Below are 10,863 nucleotides of genomic sequence, written 5' to 3' on the forward strand. Positions count from 1 at the left end.
CCTTACAATGTTGTAGAACCCCTAGGGATCCTTGGATTCTAGACTGAGAATTATGGAACTACATAAAAAGAACAATTATAAATGTTTGTCATAACACACGATATAATTTAAAATTATAAGTCGCTACAAACAGAAGATAGAAGTCAGAAGTACAAAATATTAAAGAATCTTATAATCACCTGCACACAGTCTTGTCAAAACGTCTGCAATTTAGTACTCTCGAACTAAGACATGTATATTATATTAAACATATACATAAACATACTCATATACAATTTGTATAATGAGACAGGTTCTATGGACATCGTGAATTAATCATTAGAACAACATACAATTATATCAGACACTTATATAAATATGTTTAATTCAGCGTTTGACATATCACAACAAAACCATGTCAAAACATATATAATGACAATTTATGATATCAAATTATTATAAAGAGCATCTGTAACCTTATATCTGTTCATATTAAACATTCAGTACTTTGTTGGTCTTCCTCGTACCTTAAACCACTTTGCAAAGAGACATTACGTGCTGTTAATGAGGTTATTGGTATAATGCTCCTGGATTTTAGCCCAACTTGCCATTAAAAGGTCTTACAACTCAGCTACAGTAGCTGGTTTAGGGTCATTGTTAGCGTCTTTCTGCCTCATTTTTGCCCAACAATTCTCAATGAGGCTACAATCTCAAAATAAAGGACTAAAAAACCAGTAGGTTACCATTCAGTTATTTGCTTTTCATTGAACTCCCTTAAATTAAATGCATTTACCAAATCAGAAGGCAATCCATTATAAACGTCAACTGTCCTGTCAGAAGAATAAATATGTCTTAGTTGGAGATGATTTCTACCCTGTCAAAATTAATATCTGTTTCTCTTAGTATTACAATTTTAACCATTATGTAAGAAAAAATGACGCATCAACTTTGTCAGTTTTTTTTTTTTTTTTACAATCACTTTGATTCTCTGTAATTCTTGTTTTCCAAATAAAATAATTTCTGAAATCTTAACCTATCCTCAAATCTTTACATCTCAGGTATAGTCCTAGTAGCTCTTCTCTGAATCTTTTGTAGCAATTTATTGCCTTTCTAAGATAGGGAACTCGAAATTTGAACAGTGTACCAAGTGTGTCCTAATCAATGACTTATAAAATGACATTACAGCCTCTAAACTTATAGGCAATATTTCTGTAGACAAAACCTAAAATCTTATTTATTCTGCCGTTAGCAACAGCACATTGCTTGTATAGCTTAAAACCAATCAATCAAATTTATATATAAACAGTTTATTATAATTCATATATTATTGTTTTAAAGTAGTCTGTATAATACAAATAGTTGTTTGTTTAAATTGTAATTTCTTTTATTTACATCGATAGGATATACGTTTTATTGCCCTCCAAGTATTTGGTATTTGATGAACCTAAAACTTTGTATCTCAAGACGGCTGGGAAGGGTATTAAAACTGTTATTAAAATAAAGTAGAGAATAGTGTTTTGACTTTCTTAAGTTTGGATATTTTTCCTTCTTGATTTTAAATATTATTCAGTTTGTTCTTCATGAACAGTGGCACAGCGGTATTTCTGCAAACTTACACTGCTACAAAGCGTCTTTTGATATTCCTGGTGGAGAAAGCCCATTGTGTAACACTGTGCTTAACTGTAAACAAACAGCTATTTTTGTTATTATATTCATTATTTATCTTGCATTATCCATAAGAAATTAAATTTTCAACTAAATAATATTCTGTAGCATTATAATGATAATCACAATGGATACCAGGTCCTGTATCCTTATCAAATTAATAATTAATAATTTGTAAAGCCCCTACGGCTAAAAGGACGAACATGTTTGGTGAGAAGGGATTTTGAACACGCATATTATTGAGCGCTCTAATCGCCTGGCTATGCCTGTCCTAGAACACTAGATTATTTGGCACTCGCGACATGAAAATGTAATTGATGAAATAAAATTAATGTTATACCAAGCTACTCCCCTGCCAAGGCTTTGCGACCCCCTGCCAAGGCTTCGCGAACCCTGGGGGGTCGCGACCCACCGGTTGGGAACCCCTGCGTGACTAGAACATGTGCCTTTAAGCATTTTCATTTTTCATTATGTTGTGTTTATCGTCATTACTGTGTGCAATACTTACAAATTTATAATTATTTCTCTATCAATTTTCTTTTTACATCCACGTCCCTTATAAACTCCAGATCTACTAACTTTAGCAATTTTCTTTTTACATCCACATCCTTTATAAGCTCCAAATCTACTAACTTTAGCAATTTTCTTTTTACATCCACATCCTTTATAAGCTCCAAATCTACTAACTTTAGCAATTTTCTTTTTACATCCACATCCTTTATAAGCTCCAAATCTACTAACTTTAGCAATTTTCTTTTTACATCCACATCCTTTATAAGCTCCAAATCTACTAACTTTAGCAATTTTCTTTTACATCCACATCCTTTATAAGCTCCAAATCTGCTAACTTTAGCAATTTTCTTTTTACATCCACATCCTTTATAAGCTCCAAATCTGCTAACTTTAGCAATTTTCTTTTTACATCCACATCCTTTATAAACTCCAGAACTACTAACTTTATCCATAACCTTTTTTGGACTCCAAGAGCTCAATCACCAGTTGCAACATTTTTGTCATCTGCTATTTACATAGAGGATAGCTATTTTAATATGCATTTTTGTTAAACGCATATGATGATAAAAATGTTTAGATTTAACAGATGGGAATGAAAAAAGCGTTTTGTTTTCTGCATGCTGTTTATCATCACTTAAATACACGCTCGTTCTAATATAACTCATTTATTATATATTAAAATTTATTTGTAATATTCTTCCACTTCATTAGATGTTACCTTTCCTTTCAAATAAACCATCTAATAAATCAACGATTTAATTATATAACATTTTACTTGACTTTCCTACATTAGCTTATTAGTTGCTTTCTCTATTCCATTCAGTAATCCTTCTCTACTTTTTTCTAGCTTTAGACGAACCTCTTGAGAATTAATGTTTGAAGGTATAGTTTGAAATAACATTAATTTAAACTAATTTTCTTATAATACGTATTTCTCTCTTTCGAATGATTCACTTATTTCTGGATATTTATTTATTTATTTTTGTATTTTATTATATATTTTATCTTTCTTTATTACCCAAATACTTATTTAATCTTCCTATTTTTAACGCTTTCTCCAATCAAATCAAGTTTATTAATTAATTCGGATAGTGGTACATATTATTGTTGCTTTAAAAACAAAACATCCTATTCTTCATCTAAACCAATACCATATCTTTTTGGTTCTCCAAACCTAGATTCCAATTATGATATTGTAATGTTATCATCCCATCAACCATCATATCTTTTTTTTTTATCTATTCTGTCATTTATTCTTCATATCTTACTTTACCTAAGGCATGAGTTTCTTATTTTTTGTGTGGTTTTGATAGTTGATGTAAAGAACTTATATACACTTGTTTCTTTAATGATTATTTATTTATGCTTAACGTATAGTTACAAGTAGCTAACTTGTACTTTTTCACTATTTTGTACTTAAATAAGTGATTACACAGAACCAGAAAAGTTTCACGATCCTAAACAATGTTTTTACTATGTAGGCATTCATTTAGAATTTCTGTTGTTGTTCTATATGGTTGTGAAAAAGCAAATTTGTTGCTAAGCTTAATATATGGTGATTTAAACTATTATAATTTATACTTTGTGCAAAAGATTACGAAACCTAAATATATAAAAATTACCGACGTCAATAATATAGACGTACGTGACAACCTATCAGTAATCAAAATAAGAACACTTTATAGAACTATATAAACACATGTAAGAAAGAAATATTATTCTATAATAACTTAGAAAATATGATATATGTTGTTAGATTAGGTTTAGCAAATCAAAATTTTGATTTTATGATTGCATACCTGAAATAAAACAAGATTAAGTAGTTGATGTTTTGCCAAAGCAAAAGACAAAAATTCAATAACAATCTATACATAATTATATATATTTACGATATTTATATATTATAGTTTTACTATATTTATATATAAATATATATATTTACTATATTTATATTTATATATAATTATATATATTTACTATATTTATATTTATATATAATTATATATATTTACTATATTTATATTTATATATAATTATATATATTTACTATATTTATATATAATTATATATATTTACTATATTTATATATAATTATATATATTTACTATATTTATATATAATTATATATATTTACTATATTTATATATCATAGTTTTACTATATTTATATTTATATATAATTATATATATTTACTATATTTATATTTATATATAATTATATATATTTACTATATTTATATATTGTAGTTTTACTATTCAATTCCAATTGAAATAAAAAAGAATTATAATTGTTTTGTATTTTACAAACTTAATGACAGAAAATAAATCAGATTATTAAAGAAATTAAGACATAAAAGTATGTTAAAGAATTCAAACAAACAGTTGAATAAGCTGTTAATAAATATTTTTATTATACGATCTTAAACCTCCTGAAATGAGATTCAGAACGAATTTCATTTCCATTTGAAATAACGAAGAACTATTTACAGATGCAATTCTGTATATCATAGAACTCATAAATTTTATTTTGAAATTAATATACTCATAAGTTTTATTTTTATTCAGTGTTTCTGGGTTAGCAGCGTTTGCTACTGTTCCTTTAGCAGCATTAAGTCTAGGAGCCAGTATAACTGAAGTAAGTGATGTGTATCTAAAAATGTCTACAAGAATGTAAAATGTTTTAAAACTTTTACAAATAAATGATATGTTTATTTAAATGACGATATATTACTGGAAAGCAAATATTTCATACAGACATTAAAATACTTTCCAACAGCAAAATATATCAAACACGCATAATTAAATATATACATATAAGAATAAGAAAATAAAAAACAAGATAATCTAGTTAGTTAAATGTAAGAAAAATTTAATCTACCTGTAACTCAAATATCGGGAATTCAGTAAGGTGGATCCTATATCTAGCTTCGTCAGCACCGTGCTGGAGGTGATACTAGTATTAATATATATAATGGGAAAATTGTCAAGCATTGATAAAAGATTTGAATGATATTAAAAATATAATTTATATTGAAAGAATTGCTGGAGGAATTATAAACCTAATATTTAAAGCCAAAAAATCAATCTATCTTGGTATTTCATTTGTTATTTACTACTTAATGTATAACAAACTGAAACACAATATTTAAGAAGCTACTTCAAAGTATGGAAAACGTGTATAGTTTGTAATACAAAAAAGTCTCAATTTAAAAACACTATTAGATACGGTTAGGTATTAAAATTTATTTTGGATGAGTTTCCTATTTATTTTGGATGAGTTTCCTATTTATTTTGTTACGTACGTTACTTATTACTATTTCAAATTACCGGAAATCTGAATTTGAACTTAGAAGTCAAAGTAATGTATATATATATTAAATTGATGATATTTACCAACAAGATTGATACACACAGTTTTCTCTTTTAACACAAATATATTTTAATATACAAAAATACAATATAATTTATAATAACGGTTATTACTAACAGTTAATACAAATGATGATTTACATACAAGAGTTTTAGAAAGTTACAGACAATTCTGAGTCTTATATCCGGTGTAAAACTGATTATTTTATTGACGTTCACGGAGAGAAAACTAATTTTTTCTTGATACATCTGTACATGTATCTCAGAACGGTTGTTATGGATATTAACACTTTTATTGATAAGGAGAAAACAACGTTTGGACCTTCGTAGGTCATCTTCAGGCTAAGAAAGAGAGAGTTTGAATGTGACCGTTGTGGGACACATGTCTTAGGTACGAGAGTATAAACGGGTAACGGGATTGTAGGGGGCGTTACAGGATGATGTTAGGTTATTAATTAGTATAAATATAAAGGTGTTCCTTGATATTGGTTTAATTTTGGTTTCAGTTGCTGCATAAGTATGGCTTCTTTGTTTTTGTGTTTGTTTATAGTTGTTTCCCTACTTAGTATCTGAATATTTTCTACGATTATGTTGTGTTTATTTGATTTGCAGTGTTCAAAAACGTGTGGAGATGTTTTTTTGTGTTATTTGAATTTAGTTTCAATTTTTCTGCTTGTTTCTCTAACATAGAAGTCGAGGTAGTTGTTGCATTGTATTTCATAAATTATGTTGGTGTTGTGTACACTTATTTTGGCGTCTGGTTAAACTTGAAGTACCAGTAAATTTTCACCGATGACGATATCTAACGTCATGGAGAAAAACTAACGTCCGAAGTCATTTCTTTGATGTTAGACGGTTCTTAATATTCGGAAGGTACAAGCGTTCCTGGTCTAGGTCTAACTTTGTAGTTCTCGGCCTAATAGACGTTAATCACACTTATAGCTTTCGGGGCCTATAGCACACTCACTGACTACAGCTGACCAACAATAATCTTGTATTACTTTTTATAAAAGTAATAACAAACTGTTATTTTGTTACGTACGTTAAAAGTAACGAGAGCCAGTCTCTCGGCTGGCTGTTTTTTATACGACTCACGCTAGTTTCAACAATGTTGAAAAATTGACTAGCTAGCGTTTCATGAAACTAATATTGCTGTCTTTTACTCTCAAAGAATCTACAAACGTAAAGAACAGGCAGGAATTGCACAATATACGTCTCATGCAAAAAATAAAACTATACGGAAACAAGCGTAGGTATATAAACCTATAACGGTAAATCACGTGATCACAAATATTACAACACAGAGCGAGGTTTTGGTGGTTTACAAAAATTAAAAAGATAAAACTCAGTTAACTTTAAAAGAAATAACAGAATTTCTACGTCAACGAGATAAATATACAAAATAAAAACTAATAAGACATTTAAAATAAGTTTTTGTAACAATAATTGATTGTCAAAGGTAAGCCTATTTAGTTCATGTGAGGTAATTTAAATCTTACAATAATAACACAAATTATCTTTTAACATTTATAATTATTATATATATATATGATTTAACTGTTCAGATCAAAGTAAAAACTGGAGAAAAATCAATAAAGGTAAGCAAAGAAATTCCTAAAGAGAGAAAGACACTTTTCAGTACTTAAATTGGTAATCTGAATAAACTAAAACTAGGAGAAAAGTTCTATGCCTCCGAATAAAATACAATTTAAACTCACTCAAGTGACAGAATTGTAACTTTGCTAATGAATGAGAAGTGAAGCAAGTTCAAAATATTTTTACTTAATAACTTATTTATTAGTGAGTTAGCGCAAAAATGGTATTTATTTCTATACTTCTAGAGATCTTTGATGTTCTATTAAAATAATAAATGAAACACAGTGTCATTCATTTCACTGTTTTACACTTGATTTCAGATATTTTTCAAGAATTGTAAAAGAAATTCAAGCCAATGTAAACAATTTTCAGAGCACTGTCTCTTCGGGGATAAACCCAGATACATCACTAACTGATTGTTTTTAATCAGCTAATCAAGTGACTGATTTACAACTTATCTCGTGCTGCATCACGTGAGATGATGTTGCTGTAAGGTTTTTACTGTTAAATGTTCTCAAAAAGTTGTACTTAACTAGTTGACTGTCCACCCCTCACCAAACACTTACACAGTACACTCTTTATCACTCACCTCGGTGATCAGTAGAAATCAGCCTATCTTGGTACTTTAGTAAAACCAAACAAGAAGGAAAGAAACCTAAACACATTCCGCAAGAAGATCTGTAAAGCTTCTCTTAACTGAAAGTTAGTAGGACAACAACACTGTCATTGATTTGTGCTTACTGTATTGCCTTTGTTTTCTCTCTCTGCTTTTTATGCTGAAGCTTTATTTTCACTAGAGGTGTCTTCTCTACAAAGTACGTCTTCAGGTCCATCTATATCATGTCTATCTGCTCCCCAAATTACTGAATCAGTTTAGTGGAGTCTTCGATTCCAAAAAAAAACAAAAAACACCTTAACCCTAACTTTCACAAAGCAGCAACTGAACCTTCTTGTTCAAATAAAACATTAGACCTTGTGTTAGTTTCTGATATTAAACATAACTATAATCTCCTGTACACTTTTTAGTACTTTGAACAGATAAAGCGAGAGTAGGCCTAAACTAATTCATTGTTTGTTCGTCTTTTGATTATTTATGTGCGTTCTTCTAGATATTTTTCTTCTCCTTGCTGTTTATAGATTTATTACAAACGGCTTCAAATTTTGTAAATACCACACCACATAATGATTACTAATTAATTTATACCTGTCTGTTTTAGACATTTCTTCTTTTATAAAATTTTCTTTTAATTTTTGATATATTTTGTTAACTTGTTCATCATTATAATTTAACTTATTTATTTATAGATGATAAATTTTCAGTATCAATTAAAGTCATAATAAGATATTGTTCTGAGATTTTAATTCTAATAGTAATTGAAACAATAAGTCTATTTGAATGATTTGTAATCATATGACCAAACCATTAATTGATATATCTTTTTCTTCTCTTGTATAATCATTTACACGTTGATCCAAATCATTTGTTGCTCATATATTTTTATACGTTTGAACACTATATTTATTGTCATCCATAACGACTATTTTAATATCACCTATAATTAAAATATGTTTCTATTCAAATAATGTAACAGTAATTACAAGTTATTAAAATATTTATATTTGTATTCGAATATCTGTATACAGCAAATGTATCAAAGAATCCATATATATACGTTTCAACTTAACGCTTCAGCAAGTTTTATATCATATGCTGATAAATTGACATGTTAATTCACTTATATAAAAAGGTCTTTGCTTTCATAATTAAATATATCTTAATAAAATTTTCAAATAATAGTCTATTAAATTTGTATTCCAAAGCTATTTCAGTTTCTCTTAACACGGCAGTATTTAAATATATTAATAATTTACTTAAAATATTTCAATTTATTCCAGTTTTCTCTAAACTTATATTGAATAGACAAGAGTGAAATAACTTATTTTTTTAAACCTAACGTTTTTCTCTTCTATAGTCCAATTTCTTAATTTCATAGTCGCTGGAAAATCATTTTCTGTTGGAATTTCAGGTAAATCTAACTTGTTCATGGTTATATTTACTTAATTTCAAGAAAACTTCCCTCTTATCAATATTTAAAATATTGTTTTCTTCCTCTTTTTTGGCAAATATTTTTACATTTTTGTAGAAAACAAATTTATATTTTATTTCTTTTTCTGTAATTTTTATCCCCCACAAGAGATCTCTGTTCAAGTGATTTAAATTTTCATTAGTATACATGAGTGACTGATCATGGTTTCCTACAATTTTTTAACAGGGAATTCGTTGTTTTCCTTTTTCTAAACATTTTTAACAGGCTAATCAGTTAATGAACTGAATCATTTGTGTATTGTTTTAATATCTTCACGTTTAGAATATTTTACTTCAGATTTATTAATAAGTTTCCTTCTTTTAATTTTTCAGTGCTTTCGGATTGAATTTCAAGAATATTATGTGTTTCAATATTTCAGTTTATGCTATTATAAACTGTTTATCACGTCACACCAAACATGCTCGTTCTTTCAGCCGTGGGGTCGTTACAGTGAATGCCACTATTCGTTGGTAAAAAGAGTAGCCCAAGAGTTGGCAGTGGGTAGTAATGAATAATTGCTTTCCTTGTAGTCTCACATTGCTAAATTAGGGCCGGCTAGCGCAGATAGCCCTTGTGTAGCGAATATCAAAATACTGATATTTAACATAGGGTCGAATATAATTTTATTGTTTCTTTTAAAGGTTAATAATTACTGAGTATACAAGATTTTTTTAAGATATAAACTTATTGTTCAGTTAGTTTGCCTCACGTCAAACAGCTTGTCAAAGCAGATAAACTGCACTGGTCAGACTGAAATTTAAAATATTTTGACATACTCTTGTCGTTCAGACTGAATGTTCCCAGATGAAGCAAAAGCAACAGGAAACAGAAACGGAGACATTCAGCAAAATAACAAAGTTATTTGTTTAAATCGGTCGGCATTCTTAAATATGAAGTCAGTATTGTTTTACAACTATAATTTAGTCTACAGAGAATAGAAACGTCTTAAGATTGGTTAGCAAAATCATTTCTGTATATATATTCACACACACATACATAGGTAACAAAATACCAGTTTCATTTTCTTATGTTATACTTGAACATCTATCAATTAATATAGTATATAAATAGCTGTGGATGAAATGCAGTGATGATTTGAAATCTTGCTTCCTATATATTAAATAAAAAATAGAGCTAAGTTCACTATATGTCTCTAATTATGAACTGATAGATTAGATGAAAGGAAGCGAGTCAACATCACCCACCACCAATTTTGAGTCTAGTATGCTTCAAATAAGGGAATGCCACCGTAATTCATACAACTCGCTATTGGCCCCAAAACGCGAAGTGCGATTTGATGACTACAGGACTTAATTTGTAGACCCTCAGATTCACAGTCCAGAATTCTGACATTAATCCACATCACGTCTAGAAATAAATAAGTCTTTGCTGGTACATTATATTGTAACAGCCATATCCATTATAAAGTTGCAGTGGAACAGAATATACCAGAACTCTATATTTGACAGTTCGTGGTTTCACTGAAAACTTACCACTTTTGGGAAGTATTTATAGTATTATTTTACTACGTAAGAGATCACACACTAAGATCGTAAATAAATGTTCAGGTCAAGGAATTATAATATATAAAACTGAAATATCCCGTGTACTAATGACATTGAGAAATAAAGGAACATGGAACACCATGATCAAGA

This window comes from Tachypleus tridentatus, chromosome 6, assembly GCF_004210375.1.
Source record: "Tachypleus tridentatus isolate NWPU-2018 chromosome 6, ASM421037v1, whole genome shotgun sequence".
Taxonomy (NCBI): domain Eukaryota; kingdom Metazoa; phylum Arthropoda; class Merostomata; order Xiphosura; family Limulidae; genus Tachypleus; species Tachypleus tridentatus.